An 18,189-nucleotide genomic window follows, 5' to 3' on the forward strand; every position below is an offset into this window, starting at 1 on the left:
TATCGCAAAAGTGCTCTAACTAATGTTTACATGGGGGAAATACTACTACTATTTGGTGGTCATCTAGAAATTTGAACCGGTGGAAGACTCCATGATATCTGCTCCAGCTTCGTCTTCAAAGTCGGGTTCACTTGGATCCGAATCGGTGTCGTCGATGATGTAGTTGTCTGGACATGCGACGTACATGTCTTCCTCCCTGGATGCTAACTTCACCTTGAGTTCTTTAATCTCCTTCTTAATATCACCATTGTGCCTTGCTAGAGCTACGATCTCGTCCATGTAGTCCTTGCGTGTAGACTTCAGTTCTCCTTCTAGTTCTCCTTGCCTTTGCATTCTTCAACTCTATCATATCATTGCACATCTAGTTCTCGTGGCGTCGAATGTGCTGGTTTAACTCCTGGATGAAAGATGCAATGGATCTATCCTTCTTGGTGCTGACTAACTCCCATTGTTCATCTCGACGTCCGCAAATCTGGTAGATAGTGTCCTTAAGGTCTTCTTGATAAGCTTCTCCAATGCGTCCCATGGTGATATGAGCTGCCATGCTCCTTCCCAGACTCCAGGTTAGTGCATTGAAAACACTATCTATGGGCTTCGTAATTGGCGCGAATGTCCTTCCCGGAACGTGAGCTTGAATCTTCCAGCGCTCCTCTTCAGGCAGAGTGGCGTTGAAGGTTCCCGTGAAGCTTGGTAATCCAATGTTCAGGTACTTGGTGACTTCCTTCAAGTGAAATCCAAAAGGTGTGCCTTCATCCGGTTGGGCGTACTTGATCTTCGCGTTCGTCATCCTAATAGAGTATAAAAGATGAGGAGTTAGAAAATGAGAAGAGAATGGTGTTCTATGGCTTTAACTTAGTGGTCGTGTCCTACAGTCAGCGTGTGCTCTGATACCATCTCTGTAGCGACCCGACCCGAAGGGATCAAGTCTATTGTGCTCCGGTGTCATCCCTGGATCAGTAATGCTGACACCACACAGTACTTCGAAGGATTTATAGCAGAGTGGCAATCACACACTTATTACATCGATGTCTCAAAAGAGAACTTATTACAATAAATATGGCTTAAGGCCATTTAATAACGATAACAGCGGAAGGCTCGGAAGATAAATGGGTCCATCAACTCCAACGACATCACTGAGTATAGAACCACGACCTAAAAGCACCTAACTCGTCGTCTGAAAAGTCTGCAACATGAAAGTTGCAGCCCGAAAACGGGTCAGCACATGGAATATGCTGGCAATGTAACACATAGAGAGTAATGGAATGAAACAACTATACTACATGCATATATGGCTGGCGGAAAGCTCTATGGTTATAGTTTTGCATAAAGCCAGTTTTTCCCTACTGCAAAGGAATAAATTTATTTAACTATCATGGTAGTTGTGAAACATCGAGAATGGTTGACAGCATTCCGATCCCAATTAAGTAATTAAAACCCAACAACATTAATTAGAAGTAACGTGATGAGATTCACATGATATTCAGGTACTAGATACTCAAGTTGACCATAACCGGGGACACGGCTAATCATGATTAGTTTGTACACTCTGCAGAGGTTTGCGCACTTTTCCCCACAAGACTCGATCGCCTCCGTTGGATTTCTCGCACTACATGGTGTTTGAGAAACGGATGACCGAGACACAGTCTTTCAGAAGCGCTAGCACCTTACGATTTGGGTAGACCGTACCTCCTACATCCCCTACATCTGCTAGTCCACCACTGTAAGAGTTCGCACGACTTAGTCAACTATGCCAGAGCCCATAATGGCTTGTGGCTGCACACGGAAGTTATTAGCATGATTGATCTTATGATCCCTTTGAGCCTGGGTGGCAGTCCGAAATAAAACAGGCAAGTCCTGATAGACATCAGGTGCCTCAATCCACCCAGATGTGTGTTTAAGTTGCCACCTTAGATAAACCATTAAAATTAACAACTCACATCTATCATGGATATCACTCACCCAATCCACGTCTACTAGCATAGCATGGCATAATAAGCGAACGTAGAAGTAACTCCCAAAGGTTTCATAATAAACAGGTAATAGGTACTACCTCATCTACTTCCCATCCCACAATTTAATTAGATCCTAATCATGCAATGTGAGAGGATTAATCTAATGCAATAAAACTGGGTTGCAGAAAAGGTATGATCAAAGTGTTACTTGCCTTGCTGATGATCCGCGAGACCTAGGGTTTCGAAGTAACAAGCGGCGCACTCCGGGTGATCTATCGCAGACAAACAACAAGCATACAATAAGTACTCATCTAATGCATGGGTAAAACTCAAACAAGAGAACGAACCAGAAAGTTCAACTTAAGAACTCCGGTTGCAAAGAAAGAAAGAACCGAACAAACGATGGAAAAACAAACGGCGGAAGAAAGCAACTCGGTTCTAGCAAGTTGAAACTAGGTCAAATTTTACTGTAGCAAAGGCTTGTTCAAGTTGATTAGACGGAACGGCGGTTTCGAAACGAAACTCCAGGCGCTTGAATCACCTGATTCCGATAAACGAGCGGGAAGAAAGACTAGAACGAAGATCGGATCTGAGATCGCGATCGCGAAATAAATCCGACGAAAAGAAAGAGACAAACGGTTAAACGAACGGGCGTCGTTAACCGGGAAAAATCGGTGATCACGTTTGTTGAGACGAACGGTCCGAAAGAAGAAAGAAAACCGATCTAGGGTTTCGGAAGAAAACCGAAAGAAAGCTGGAAGAAAAACTGGAAGAAAACGAAAAAGAAACGGAACGGTTATTTTAAGAGAAACCGAACCGGGGGAAGAAAAAGAGGCGCGGCATGGGGCTACCTCCGGCGGCGGCGGGGTGCAAGGGCGGCGGCGGCACTAGGTGGCGGCGGCGGCTTAAGGCGGCGGCGGCGGCTTCCTGATAGACATCAGGTGCCTCAATCCACCCAGATGTGTGTTTAAGTTGCCACCTTAGATAAACCATTAAAATTAACAACTCACATCTATCATGGATATCACTCACCCAATCCACGTCTACTAGCATAGCATGGCATAATAAGCGAACGTAGAAGTAACTCCCAAAGGTTTCATAATAAACAGGTAATAGGTACTACCTCATCTACTTCCCATCCCACAATTTAATTAGATCCTAATCATGCAATGTGAGAGGATTGATCTAATGCAATAAAACTGGGTTGCAGAAAAGGTATGATCAAAGTGTTACTTGCCTTGCTGATGATCCGCAAGACCTAGGGTTTCGAAGTAACAAGCGGCGCACTCGCGGGCTGGCGCGCAAGGCGGCGGCGGGGCCGGCCGGCTGGGCCTTGGCCCAGGCGGGCGCTGGCTCTCTTTTTTTTAAATAGTTACGCGCGCAGAAAAAAAAGAAAAGAAAAACTAAACGAACTCCAAAATCTCTAAAGTAAATTTTCCCCGACTCCTACAAATGAGTCGAACAAAATGAACTTTTCTCCGGGCCTAGAATGCAATTTTTCGAAAACACGCATTTTTCCCTATCCAAATAAAATGCAAATAAACACCGGAAAAACAAAGATTTGATTTATTTATTAAATCTTCATTTTTCCTAAATTTGGGAAAATTCATATTATTTCCCTCTCTCATTTTTTTTGATATTGGAAAAATAATTGAAGATGAAATAAATAAATCAAATGATCCTCTTTTCCAAAATTTGAGAGAACTCAAATATGAAAATAACGAAATCTCCAACTCTCTCCATGGGTCCTTGAGTTGCGTGAAATTTCTAGGATCGACCAAAATGCAAGAAAATATGATATGCATGATGATCTAGTCTATAACATTCCAAATTGCAAATTTGGGATGTTACATAATGGCAACGCTTATAAAGAATTTTCTTTGGGGAATTTATTGAATTATCCTTCCATCAACATGGAGAAGGGCTTTGTCCAGCCCATGTTAACATGTAATGTAAGCTCATCCTTCTCAAGCCTTCAAACTTTGTTCTAGTATAGATTTGGGTAGGCATCATTTCCTCCACTGTTGTTTGCTTTGCTGTTTACATCTGATTGGATGTTTGCAACAACTACCAGTTTCAAATTGTAGTTGTAAAAACATGTTCCTTATGCAGAACAGATCCATTTATTTGCTTATATAATTGTGAAACCTATTATGTGTCTCCTTGTTTCTCTTTCAGACTCATATCTCTTACGCTAGGCAGAACTTTAAGGAAGATAGTGAGCCAAACCATCTTGAGGATAGCGAGATGACCGCAAGGTCCTGTCTTGATGAAGACAGTGAGTTAAAGCTACTCACCAGCAGGTGTGAGACAACCTCTGTGCAGTCGCTGCCTCAATCAGTTCGACTTCTTTAGTCTCGACTTAAAGCAGAAAGGCTTGCTTCAGCTCAGCTTCGACTTGAAGTCAAAGATGCAATGAAGATGTCAGAGGACTGCCATGCGCACCATCATGCCTTTAATATAGTGTTGATGCATCTATCGTTGACACAACTGAGGTCTACTCAGCTTCTTCAGCTGTTTGGGGGGCCCAACCTGGCCAGGCCTAGTGCCTTCTGAAGTGCTCTCAGTTTTGTATATTCTTTTGTCAGCACGTTTATTTGCACTGGTGGCAAACTTTGATGCCCAGTGGATGTAATATGTGTGATAGCCGTGATAGCCTAGCGTAAGTTGCTTGCTTATTTATTTCCTTGTTGTCTCGTTTATTTGTTTTCTTCTAGTCATTGCAGTTCTTTTTCCACGGTTTGCTAGTGGCTGCAATAACCTATTTTTTTAAAACTAGGCCACAATAACCATGAGCTAATATTTACTATAGTGACACTGGGCCTCCTACGGGCCGTAGAAACAGTGGGCCTTCTACGGGCCGTAGAAACAGTGGGCCTTCTACAGGCCGTAGAAACAATGGGCCTTCTACGGGCCGTATCATCAATGGGCCTTATACGGGCAATATGATCGATGGCCAAACATGGGCCAATAACAGGCCGCATTATGGCCGTAAACGGGCTAGAGTTGGAATCGTCCATTCATGGGCCGACCATAACGGGCCATCGTTAATAGGCCGTATTTGATGACGCTATGAAAACGGCCCGACGTATTAACGGACCACAAACGGGCCGACTGTAACCATGGGCTGAATTTGGCCCACAAGCAGAAAATGACAGTAACGGGCCGTAAGTAAATGAATGCTGGAAATGGTCCCAAGAATAAATGGGCTCTGAGAAGGCCGAAAGATAACATGGGCTGGAAACGGCCCAATGGAATAACGGGTCATTAATGGGTATAAAGTGATACACTGTTCATTACGGGCCAGTTTCACCACGGGCCGTTAATGGGTGTAAAGTGATACACTGTTCATTACGGGCCAGTTTCACCACGGGCCGTTAGTAGGCCAAGAGTTACATAGGGCCTCATATGGGCCGAAAGACGTCATGGGCCATACATGGGCCAGAATTGAAAACGGGCTGTAATCATATTGGATGGCCCAGATGACGCTACTGGGCCTAATTCGGATAGGGTGTAACGGGCCTTTGGTTAGCGAGCTGTAAATGGGCTATATTTGAACAGGCCGTTAACTGGCTTTCCATGGCTCTGTTGGGCCTTGCCACATGTCGACGTATCATAGGCGCCTTCCGTCCAATGAGTGGTTGACATCTGTCCCAACGATGAGCCTACACATGTTTCCTCCAGCCAATGATGATTTTACACGTGGAAAATCCCCATTGGTCGGGGCTGTTAACGGGTTATCGGATCCAAAACCCGACCCGATAGCTTAACAGCGTTCCGTTACGGTGGATGCCACGTGTCGGTCACCCTTGACGAAAGCACTTCTGTGACACGCGATTTATCATCATGGAAGTGGACACTTCCGTGATGATAATTTTGGTAATGTCATGGAACACTTCTACGATAGCACAGGTATGACTATCTTGATTCTGTCATACATTTGTCATGGATGTACATGCATGACAAAAAAAGCGACCTACTGTGACAAACACGTATCATCACGGAAGTGTATTTTTTTGTAGTGAGTAGCTATTAATGTAAGTACAATGATAGACCATGTTCAGTCCTTACAAGAGGACTGCAGAGCTAAATCTCTTCAAAAGCATTGGGTTGATTCTAAATTTATGTTAGAGTCCATACGGATCTTATAATGTCCACCAAATGGACGATTACGAGGCTAACATGTGCAGTGATGCTACATAATCAAACAGCTATGAAAGTAAGTATGGTCATACAGGGCAAGAGGTACTCACAAGAGCAATGCAGTGTGAAGTATAGTTGCGAGATTCTGTGGTCCCTTGAGAACGAATGTTCTTCTGCTAACAGTTTTCATACAAGTGAGACATTAAGGAAAATGCAGAAATGTAGTTCAAATTGTGATGTGATATCATAGACAGTACCTTACGCTGCAGCCGAGACCAATGTGTAACAAGATTGTTCCAGTCATCGTCAGATAAATGTAGCACCGGAGACTTTACAGAAATTTCGTTCAGAGGCTTGCCATCGAAGTGCGCTTGCCTCAGGTAGGAACGATACTTCATCAACGAGTGCTTGAAAAGCGCAACCAACCCTTGCTCGTCATCACAATCTAGTTTGCGCCTCGCCTATTTAAAAGAATGAAATCTTGTGTCTTCTGTCAGCAGAAACATATGCAGTAATGACCATGAATAACATTAGTACATTACTTACGCGTAAGTTGCGGAGGAAGACTGGAAATTGTTCTATGTCAGCGGTATAATCTTTCCATGAAGGAAAGATGCACACAAAGTTCCTGACAACAACATAAGCTTCGTCTTCTAAACTGGAAGAAATGGAACAATGGTCCTATTTGCTGCAATTGGGGCTCTCTCTGGTTCGAAAAGGGATTTGGCAACTGGATTTGGTGTACTCTTTGCTGGAATGGGGGTTTTGCGTCGTACAACTGGTGCTATGTCAACTGGCATAATCATACTGTTTGCTGCAGTTGGGGTCTGTTGAGTTGGGGCATCAGAAATGACCAGTGTAGTAGGGCTAGAGTCTTCTAGAGTTGGAGTATTTTGTGGGTCAAGTGATATTGCAACTACACCTAATGGGCTATTTGATTTATCAGGTGCCACTACCTTTTCCAAATACTTTGCTTGTGCTCCTCCACGATCAGCAATCTCCCTCTTCCTTTTGAACGTCTGATACACAAGAACATCATTTGAATGGATAAATATGGTATGATGACAGATGGAATATGTATTGAAAATGGATAGGCAGGGCGTATTCACATACACGATGTGTAAACTAAGCTAATGGCAGTTCAACAAAGTAGAAGCAATGCAAAGCATCAGTTGCAAGATATGTGCGAGCAATGTAACCTTGGAAAGTTAGAGCAAGTACCTTTATGGGTGAATAAGATAGGGCATCTTCCTCTGACTCCTCCACTAGGGAGCTATATTGACTTAGATCTCCCTCTAGCTCAGAATCACCATTAGGATCATATTCTGAGCATGATTCTGTAGGTGGAGAGTGTTTGCATTGCATTGCATCCACACTTGATTTCAGTCCCTTAATGCCAAGTTTGACAGCCATGGCATTGTTCTGCTTTATTCTTTTCATGCACGCAAGCTCATAATCATTATGATGCTGTCCAGAATCTGAGATTCATGAAAACATAAAAAGTAGTCAGATTATCTATGGAATGCATTGTGGTTTCAACTCGGAGAGTGTCTCCCTATAAACCCCTGCATATGCAAAGTTCACCTCCCCAACCGTGCTAACCAGACCACACACAGAGATACACACCCGAGCGGCGAACATGCATTTTTGAAACTAATTTAGGAACATTTAGCTGACCAATTAAATAACTCTGTTTTAATAATATCAGATTCGTATTTGAACAACTAAGCTTGTTTAGCTTGATGGGTGGAGCAGTGTTATTATGATACGAAGCATGTATTCTGATCGTATAGTGATCATAAAAGGGGGAAACTCTAAGCATATATTTTTTAGCAAAAGAGGGTTTCCCCTCTGATTTCTATTAAAGAAACCACCACGGAACCAACATGATCAATTAAACCCTAAGCATGATCAATTAAACCATATTATGGCTATGCCATTGCAGATTTGAAGCTGCAAACCGGAGAAATGATATTTAGCATCCATTGTTTGCTTCGAACTAAGAACTAAATTCTAAGAGATGAAAATAAAGTAGAGTAACCTAGTTAAGATCTATTTTTTGGTTGAGATCAAAAAGTTGAGATATGAAGTACCACCTCTCTTGCGGCGCCGTGTAGGCATCGGGGGTGCGATGACTGTCGGTGGCGTTGAAGCAGATCTACGATGGTAGACGGGTGCATCGGGGGATAAGTCCCGTTGCGGTGGAAGAGAAGGTCGTGTGAGTGGCCCCGACAAAGAGGACGACGGCGCCGATGAAGCGAGAGCATGCGATGCAAGGCTATTGGTCCGTCGCCGTGGATGAGAAACGTCCATCTCTAGCAGTGGACGACATGGTCTTGGTAGGCGCTCTGGCATGGTGGAGGATGGTGGCAATGGATGTGGTGGAGGACGGCGGCGATGGATGGGGTGGCGGACGGAGGCTGGTGTGGGAATGGGGTGTTCTAGCGCGGACGGTGTATGAATGGGAAAATGGAGGGAGAGGTACGGGGAACCATGTTTTTGGGACACGCCTGTCTGAAATATGGGAAAGTTATGAACTTATCCCCCGTTTCAAATTTGGACGTCTCGTCGGTTGGGGATAGGATGGTAATCTCGCATCTCCCAAATATTTTTCGGTAACTATTTCGGGCGAGGAGAGGGTGTTTTGCCGCCCACGGTTGGCGCCCACGGTGGATGAACGGGGCTGACAGGTAGGGAGGTTGTGTCACGTCTGATGGAAGTTACACATCTGCCCCTATTTAAAATATTAGCCTACATCTATTTCGGTCGAGGAGAGGGTGTTTTGCCGCCCACCGTGTATGAATGGGTAATGGAGGGAGAAACAGAGGTCTTTCGGACGAGCTTGAATCAAATGGGTTTTGCCGCCCATGTTTGACACCCACTGTGTCGGAATGGGCTCAGAGGTGGTCGTGTCACGTCTAATTGAAGTTACTAACCTACCCCTATTTAGAGCAGTGGAAATCGGGCCGATGGATTGTCCGTGTAATGGGTAGACAGTAATTTCCATCTCCCAAACACTTGGCTTCGGGCAGCCGATGTGGGAGTGGACATTTTGCTGTTTCTTTCGAATTTTGGGACAATAAGCATCCACGTTTACCCTGGAAACTAAATTCAAATCCATTTTGTATTCCTATATGAATCTTTATAAATCATTCTATGTGTTTTTATATATCTTCAAAAGGACGACAAATATGTATTCCACTATCATATATGAATATGGTTTACAAATGCCGATACTCAAATTCAGAAACTAGAATCCAGTTTAAGGTGAATTCAAATATTTGGAACACTTCATGTCCAACTCAAATGTCACACGCAACATAATGTGTACTCCCATTTAGATATGTACACAAGCGATGTATCAAGATTCAAATACCGAGTCAATCAACCAAGAATGTACGGAACTAACAGACATATAAACACTTATAGAGTATATGGACCAATAATATCAACTAACATACATAAGCCAGGCCGATGTACTTTTTTTGACTACAACAGCATCCTTTTTTTAGCCAGCATCTTGGCCCTTTCCGATGCGTGCCACTTATGGTCCATCTATACTACTATTGCTGAATGCACATTCAGCCCGATTGGCATATTTGTAGGTCTGGCACAGCAATCCAAATGAAATGTCTCCGAGTCTTATCAATTAATATAGACTTGTGCTCAAATAAAATTACAAACAAAAAAACAAAAAAACAATTATTACATGATCTCTAAAACAAATGGTTTGATTGATTACATGAACAGACAACACAAAGGTTATTCAACTATGGAAAGAACATTTTCACCTATGATTTACCAAGTAGGAATTTAATTTCCTTTTTTCCTTTAGGTCCTTAACAATCTGGTCAGTCTCAGCTTGCTTCATTTTGATATCCACCAAATATTTAATGGTTGTCTTGAGTACTGCTTGTGATTGTGTTGTTTGCTTCCTCAACATGTCAACTTCATCTCTAAGTGCAGAAGCAGAATCTCTTTCTTCCACTAGTTTAGCCTCTAGAGCATCAGCAGTTGTCAATTCATAATGCACGATTGGGCCGGTGTCACTGCTGTGGGGTGATGCAACGTCCATGGGGACCTCGCTCTTTGATCTTGGGCTAACCTGTTTTGCCATTAAAGTTCCGATTGGATTCCAAAAAGTTGAAGTTAGCAAAACATCTCAACTGGGAGTTATAGCAGCAAACCGGTTAAACAAACAAGGAATTAAAGAGTTTCAATTGGATGCTGAAAAGTAGTTATTAACATCATTGTAACTCGCTGTTGCAGCAACAAAGCAGTTAAACAAACAAGTAGATATTTAAGTTAAGGCAAACAGGTAATTCTTAACAGTAAGTATCAAACACATAGATAAGCGCAGTCTACAATATGATTAACAGGCTGTGCCATTATGTAATCAGTAGCAAACTAAATTGCCAAGAAACGTAATTGAACAATTTTGCAATAAGTGGCTAACTAAAATTCCGAGAAGCAGGTAACTAAACTTACGCTAGTTCTTTGTACAGGCACACTACAACTTCTTTTTCGCTTACAAGGTTGTATGAAGGAATCCATGGCATCAATTGCTTGGATACGTAGTCCCAATACTTCTTTCTTCCCACACTGCATGGGTAAGTCGAATCGTTAATCTGGTAAGATGGTGCGTCCTTGATATGTTATATGAGGACGTGTAGTCCGACTAGTTGTAGCCAAACGCATCGCACTGGCTTTTACTGTATATTTCATGTGATTACTTTTGGCATATCGAGATCTAAGCAATCTACAATAGGATGAAAAGACTGGCATCCTTCACATTATTGGCGAACTCAGTTCATAGAAACAAGCAATTCAACCATTCTGTGGGTAAATCAAAAGCGCCACTGGAATATTTTTCACTATCCAATCATACACGCAAAAAGGGGCGACGCCACCATAGGGGCTGGTATGGGCGGCCGCCTTAGGTGGCTGGAAAGTGTGCACCTATTTTGAGTCATCCAGGTTGGCCCATGCTAGTTTTGTTCGTCCCAACGCACGAGCAGGCAATGTAAAAAATGAAGAGAAATGTTTCAATTTGGATGGGCCAATAACATAAGTGCAAGGCAGGCCCTATAGCAAGCTCGCGGCCCAAACGAGCGCCTCCCATATCGATCGACAGTAGGAAAAATCCCAATTCATTCGCTCCAGCCTCCAGTCTGGTTCGCTCCTAACCTAGCCGCCGCTGGACAGACCGGCACAGCACTTCCTCGCTCCCTCGTTGGAGGGCGGTCGCCGGGCTTCAAGTGAACGGAAGGACAAGAAGATGAAGATCCAACCCTGGGTGTAGCCTGCGTGGGAGGTAGCGGCGGCAGCACGGGCACGGGCATGCGCAACGAGTAGGTACATCACATCCCTGATTATATCTAATTCAACTCTTCAATTTCTGGCCAATAGTTAAACCTGACGGTGTTTTAAAACTGCTTGTATGTAGGGAATCTATGAGAAAATGTAACCAATTTCTACTTATTTTATAACTCCCCCAATCAATACTGAACTGACTGAATCTGATGTATCTAATCAAGTTTCCGGTGCAAACATACAAGCTCATGTTGTTCTTGAGCGTGAAGTGTCTAATAAAGAGACTGCTAATGAAGGATTTGATGCAAACATTTTACATGCTCCTGGTGATGAACATATAGTGTCTAATGAGGGATCTAATGCAATCATTTTGCAAGCTCATTGAAGGATTTAGTGTCTAATGATGATCTACTATGTTGAGAGAGACAGAGATTTGCAGGCATTGATGACAAGCAAATTATAGTGCATTTTCATAGCTTGAGGAAACGTCGAGGCCATCTACCAGAAAGTCCCCGCATCATGACAACATAGCACAAATACTTTTCTAATCTGTTGTTTGAAACTATTGGCATACTTGTGCATGATAGATATATTGATATGCAGTTTGCGCACTGGTAATACGTGCAATTACACTTCGATATTTTCAGCCAGACAACGAATAATTCAAGCAGGTACATACCATGTTTGTAGTCCTTGTACACCATGTTGCATTTTGTGTTTTTTGGTGCTTGCATCATTTAGTGTTTATAATCTAAACTACTTTGGATCATTAGCTGGTTTTCAAAGTGCATGTAGCTTCACATTTCTCAAGTTATGTTGATTTTCGGAGTGCAAGTGCCTTCGTATTTTTTAAGTTAAATGTTCGCCCCTGGTGACTTGAATTCGTGGATCAGCCACTGCACACAAATCATACACGAATGCCAGTACGAATTAAATGAAATGCAGGGACTTACGCTAGCTTGTTGTACAGGCTCACTTCAGCTCTGCTTGCGCTTGGGATGTTCCATGTACAAGTCCATGCTACCACTTGCTTGGATGTGCAGGCCTTGTGCTCCTTGCATCCCCCTCTGCATTTTTGACATGACGAATGGTTGATCAAATAAGAGGAATTGACCTTGATGTTGTACTGGAGGACAGATACTTACAAGGTTATACGGGTGTGCAGGATGTGTACCAGATCCCGTAGCGCCGTCATGCTTCGCTAAAATATGGATTTTCTTGTTTCAGATGATATCTTCAGAAGAAATAAGAGTTAAGATCAGAGTTGCATAGGCGGGTAAGCTAAGAGAGCAGTGAAAGGATATCCAAACATCATCGGAACAGTGCATAAGGGAGTGATGTGTGGATACCTAGTTCGGGCCGGCGTTTGGGCATGCTCGCCTAGCTAGAGTGCCGGTCACTTTAGAGCCGTTGAGGGTGATGCGCTGGCGTTGGCTGGCCGCGCATGGATGCAGATCTTGAGTGGCAGCGGAGCGCTATGATGTGGTGGACGAGACCGTTGGTGAAGCCCCAACGGCCTCAGGGGGCGGAGGTGCGATGATGTGCTCGGTGAAGTAGCCCCGGTGAGCTGGGAGACGGCATCGGTGAAGCGCACCTGATGCGGTGGAACTTGGTGTCTGTGAGGCACGTCGGTTGCGGCAGCCGACATTGTCGGTGGACCACCCGGTGCGGTGGACGAGGGCGTAGATGAGGTAGCTCCGGTGCGGTGGTGAAGCGCGACTGTCGTCTTCGTCGTCGTCGTCCGGCACAGAGGTGGGGAACGATGGGGAAAGAGACGAGACGAGGGGCGATTCGAGGGTTGGCGGCGAATTAGGGATTTGAGCAATCTGGGCACGGAAGGGGACGGTGGAGAAGAGAGATTTTGCAGGGCTGGAATTGGGTCCGCCAGATATTTCAATCCGAAACGTGGAAGCGCGAACTTCTATTTTCGTCGTCCTTTTTTTGGGGGGGAGGGGGGTGGGTGGCTGGGTGCTACACGTCCGTCCGACACATGCGACCACCCCGACAGGACTATGCTTCGGTTCCTTAAGGCACCTGCCTTTGTGTCCATGACATATGGGCCCAACAGGTGGCTGGCCCACATGTCAGTGACCCAAAGGCAGTTGCATTTAAGGCACCGAAGCAGCGTCCACCCCGACACGACCCTGGTTTGCCTGGTGCGCCTACATTTGAGAATGCAAATGCATCTTCTTTCATTTGCAAATGAATCTGTATGTATTACCATGCCCGTGTTTTCCTTGCAATAATTAGTCATTCGAAACGAGATAATCAATCCGTTCCCTTTTGTAAGTCGTTTCAGACAACTTAAAAATGAACTGTTTTGCACATTGTCTGAAATGTCTTCAAGGTCTTATAAAAGTGAACAGAGGGAGTACTATAAATTAATTAATGAGGAGTTATTTGACAAAAATCGAAACGGTACCCACCCTAACGTGGATTAGAGTGTGTGTCACATAATTAGCTATTTTAATTAGAGTGTGTGTCACGTAGTTAGTTATTTGAATTAGAGTGTGTGTCACGTAGCGATCTCCAATTCTAACATGGATTTCGCATTTCACTGTATCCAAGCTACTTTTTTAATACAAATTCATATGTATATGATGAACACCATGGCAGTGAGAAAACTTTTGGACGGATTCAAACATATGACCTACAAAATAGCACAACAAACTGAGTCAATGTCAACTTTTTGAAACTTAGTATGGCACGAATTCGAAATAATTACTCGTATGCCTGGTCATCGGTTCAAATCTTACAATTTACACCGAATTGAAACATCGATATTAAGTCTTGTACTATGTACACTCAAATGTTGTTTTTAGCCCCCCCCCCGCACAAACCCTACATACTTCCTGTATCGGTCAATCTTCCTCTCCTAACCACCTTAGGAAGCTATCGGTTTCCAACACACATTCATTCTTTCTCTCCATGTTTCGATCTCTTAGTCTCTCAACTACACAACCCCTTTTTCCACTCTGTTACCAAATGTATTTACCTCACACACCCGCCATTCCACCCCATGCCGAGCTCTCTCTCTCTTGCCCCTCTCCCTCTCACCCTCTCGCGCTAAATACATGCATTGCCTATCTAGCCCCCAACCTCTCGTGCATGCGCACGCACGCACGTTGTATATCTAGGTCACTCCCTCGAGACTATCTCACTCTTTCTTCCACATGTCGGGCCACACTCGCTCAATCTCGCTCTCTTTATCTGAGTCTCGTTTAACCTCGTTTTCTTTCACACACAAATGATATATCTCCCTGTTCGGGCCTCGATCGACATACTCTATACTCTCTCACGCAGATTGGCTATCTAGGTCAGTCCATCCAAGCCACCACCACTCTTTCGACCTCATGGTGGGCCACGCTCACTCAATCTCTCTCTCTCTCTCCCCTCTCTCTCTCCGTATGTCTCGATTGACCTCGCTCTTTCTTGGACAAAAACGATATATCACCATGTTGAGCCCAATTCGACCTATTCACATTGTATACTCTCTCACACACATCATCTATCTAGGTCACTCTCTCCAACCCGTCTCACTCTTTCGATCGCACGGCGACCCTATGTGATCGGTTGACCTTGCTTCCTCTCACGCACAAAATATATCTACATGTCTGTGACTGGATCATCTCTCAAGCTCTATCTTACAGCCCTCACCCTTGCCAAAATGCTCAATCAGACAATATCTCTCCAGAGCATATATATATTTGTTCAATGAATGTCGGACCACACTCACTTTGTCTCTCTATCTGTATGTCTCTCGATTGACCTCGCTTTCTCACACCGGATCTTCCACGCGTTGAAGCTACTACCTCTCCATCCCTTGCAAAGCCGGAGCTATTTACATTGCGAGGGGCACTCCAACCTTGGATTAATTTGTGTAGGCATTTATTCCGGTCGATTTAGATTATATTTTCGTAGCATTCGGCCCACAACTACTCCAATCACCGTAGCGGGTAATTAAGCTACGAGGAGCACCTAATATGAGCACCAGGGAGCCGCTGGATCGAAGATGCAGCGGCACACACGAGGCCTGAATGTTTTATTTGCAAAAAAACCTTTGGAGAGTTTGGAAATTGCACATAATTACAAAGACTACTCCCAAGCCATTGGATCTCACTTCCAACGGTGTAAAAACTCGTATCACCATAGTATCTAAGCTGCGGGGTGGATGTGATATTCTATGCCGCTGTCATTTTTGTTCGTAAACTTGCAAAACACGTGTAACTCGTGCCGTTACTTGTCTAACCGTGCAAAGTGTTTGTTCAAAAAAACCATCCTACACTGAAATATCAGAACAACACACGGGGGTCATACTTGTCATTAATCAAATTTGGACCTAAAACTAACAAATCTGAAAGACGAGATTCGAACTGGCAACTTGGACTACAAAGCGTAAGTCGATAGCCTGAAAAAACGAACGGTTGTTGGCTTTGTCGCATAACTTGATTTTATACAGTACTTGCGTTGAGTAGAGTAGAGGGAGTGCCTCGTCAACACGTGCATGACCGTTATCTCACTTACTGGTGGGTCCCAGGTTTGCGATCTCAATCTCTCTTCTCTCCATCGTCTAACCTTTGCACGAGCACACACGAAGAGCGGCGCTAGCTTGCCGTGGTGTTATTACAACTAAAAAAACTTGGAAAATAGAAGAATCGCCTAGAAGAAGAGACGTTGTGGCTGGTCGAGACGGAGCTAACCACATCTATCCTCCGTGCCACGTTTGCATGATGAAGCTGTGTGGCTAGTGGGGTGTTTTCAACCGACTGGCTAGGTCCCGAGGTCAAACCATAGGTACTCTACTACGTCTGATACAGTATATTTTTACACGCACATTTTTCCTCCGTGCCGAGACGTGGCACACCCTACCGCGTGGTTTCGGGGTCCTCCCGGGTGGTGCACGCATATATTCTTCCTGACGTGGGATGCCCTACCGCGCATTTTCTGGGTCCTCCTCGGTCGTAGCGCCGAAGCAAGTAAATGAGTCATCAAATCACGAAAGACCACCTTTCCTGCCGAGTACATCAGTGAAGCACGATGGCTACCTAGTTGGGCTAGTTCGACCGATTAGCTAGGCTGCCGCCACATTTGTTTTTTCACCCCTTTTTTATCTACTTGTCGGCAGGTAAATTTAAATATCCACCACGGCGTTACTTTGGTGTTTGAGTGCGGCAGGATTATTAATTTTTTGATTGACGGGAGCAGGTGCGGCAGGATTTTTAATTTTTTGATTGACGGGAGCAGGCGCGGCAGCAATTAGTCACGATGACTCCACTTGTACCCACTGCTGCCTGATGTGAGAAGTCGTCGACTGGTGTTTTACCGTGGTGAAAACCAAAAGATTCCCCGCTCCCTCCACCTTCCTGTAGATTGCATTGCCTTTCAGCCGTTTCGCCCCCTTTGCTTCCTCTCCCCATTGCTTCTACCTGGTGCCATGGCGGCGTAGCAGATCACGGAGTCCGAGGTGAGGCTCCTGACACAGGAGCTCCATGCCAAGGATGCGGAGCTCAGGGCCAAGGACGTGGAGATCCATGAGCTCAAGGAGGAGAGGAGTGCCATGCTCCTCCGTTATGTGCGGGAGTTCACGGAGCTTCAAAAGCGGCAGGCGTCCACCAAAAAGATGCTCGAGGTGTCGGCGGCGTTGCTGCAGAAAGCGGGAGATACGATAGGCCGTCAGGGGAGCCGGCTGGAGCGCGAGCGGTCCGATCGTGACGAGGTCCAGGATCGCCTCAGCCACTTGGTGAACCAAGTTGCCACGCACATGTTGCGGCTGCGTGATGCCTACCGTCGTGCTAGCGCGATGATGCCGGCCGTCGGGCTAAACCCTCTGCATGGGCATGTCCATGTCTCAGCGCAACATGACCGTTGGATCAAACTCAGACGGTGCAGATCAGTCACTGTAGCACAAAGGACGTGGGTGTGTTTGGTTGCATTCTCATCTCAATATAGTTGTTTCCTCTTCGTGTATTTTTGTCAACCTACTAGTGTGGACTCATGCACCCTTCATGCACTCTGCCAAACACCCAAAAGTGGGTCGAGAAGGGAACTTTTGCTCCCATCTCGTGCACCCTTCATACACCCTGCCTAACACTATTCTTGCTTCATGTGGTTCATGTTTCGTGGAGTACTGTAGCACCGTACTCTCCGTGCGCTGTGGACCTAGTTCTTCTAACATTGATCTCACCGTCCATTCTCGACCGGACAGTCGAAAAAGCGGTACTATGTTACATATAGGAGTAGTTGACATGCGCACAACATCATTTTTTATCGTCATATCTTACTACACTAGCAACAAGATTGTGTAGTACTGACGTATGAACCACTACACATGCCTAGTAGTAGGAGCACTGTGTATGTTCAAGTGGCTGCCGTGTTTTGCACTCCTCCGTCGTAAGAGTGGAAACGCTTTCTGTAATAATTTTTTTCTTCTGAAAAACAGTGGACACGCTCTACCGTGCGGATCCTCCTCCAGCCATGCACTAAAGTACTCACTTTCGCCGATGTGTGGGACATCCACCATCGGGGTCCACCAGCCATGCACTAAATTACTCCATAGTAGAGTGACGGTAGACTACCCCGATCGAAGCGCCGCAGTAATGCCCAATGAGCCGTCAAATCACAAAACCCCCTCCTTTCCAGCAGTAAGTTGGACGGACGAAGAAACCATCATTTCACTCTTCTCTCTCAGCTTCATCTCTACCCAACCCTCGCTTCTGCCTCATCTTTTTCCTCATTTCTTCAAGAAAACCCCGACCTGCTTCTACCATTGTTCTTCTCTCCC

Source organism: Triticum urartu, chromosome 3 (genome assembly GCF_003073215.2).
Source record: "Triticum urartu cultivar G1812 chromosome 3, Tu2.1, whole genome shotgun sequence".
In the NCBI taxonomy this organism is placed as follows: domain Eukaryota; kingdom Viridiplantae; phylum Streptophyta; class Magnoliopsida; order Poales; family Poaceae; genus Triticum; species Triticum urartu.